Genomic DNA, 661 nt, shown 5'->3' with positions numbered 1-661 from the left:
GACCCCATGCAGGTGCCCCCAGGCGCTGGAGTGTGGGCACGACTGGCACAGGGCATGCATCTGGCCTGGGCGAGCATCCTTGCACCCGATCCCGGAGGGAATGCTGCTGTAGGGGCTCCCCCGTGCACAGCATCCCGGGTAGCCACGGCCCCCACACCGCAACCCTCCCCGGGAGCCCCAGCACTGGCTCCAGCCCAAACCCCAAAGCACCACTGTCTAGGAACTAATAAAGAGTCTTGCAGCGGGCATCAGTGCCTCAGCTTTTCCCCTTTTCCCCCGCCCCAGCCGTGTCCTGTACGTGGGACAGGAGCCACCCTGCTCTCCTGTCCCTCTCCTTGCCCACCCAGGGGTAATCACAGCGTGAGCTGTGGGCAGCAAACCCTGCTCCTGGGAGACCTGGTTAGGGTTTTGGTGGGGGGAGAAGGGGACTGGGGATGGAGCAGGGTGCTGGGACTCCCTGCTTTTGTCACCGACAGCTCTTGGGAGCTGGGTGCGTGTAGGTGAGCCTGTCCTGCCCGTGTACACCTCTAAATCCTATCCGGGATGGGGATGCTACAGGCTAATGACCCCACACCAACCCCTCTGTGCAACCCCATGGGTTTTGGGGACGTGCCCAAGCTCTGCTGCTCCAGCCCCGTGTCCCGAGCAGCTGAGGGGCAGC

This window comes from Aythya marila (assembly GCF_965140915.1).
Source record: "Aythya marila genome assembly, chromosome: 7".
NCBI lineage: Eukaryota > Metazoa > Chordata > Aves > Anseriformes > Anatidae > Aythya > Aythya marila.
Note: the sequence above shows the minus strand (reverse complement) of the source record.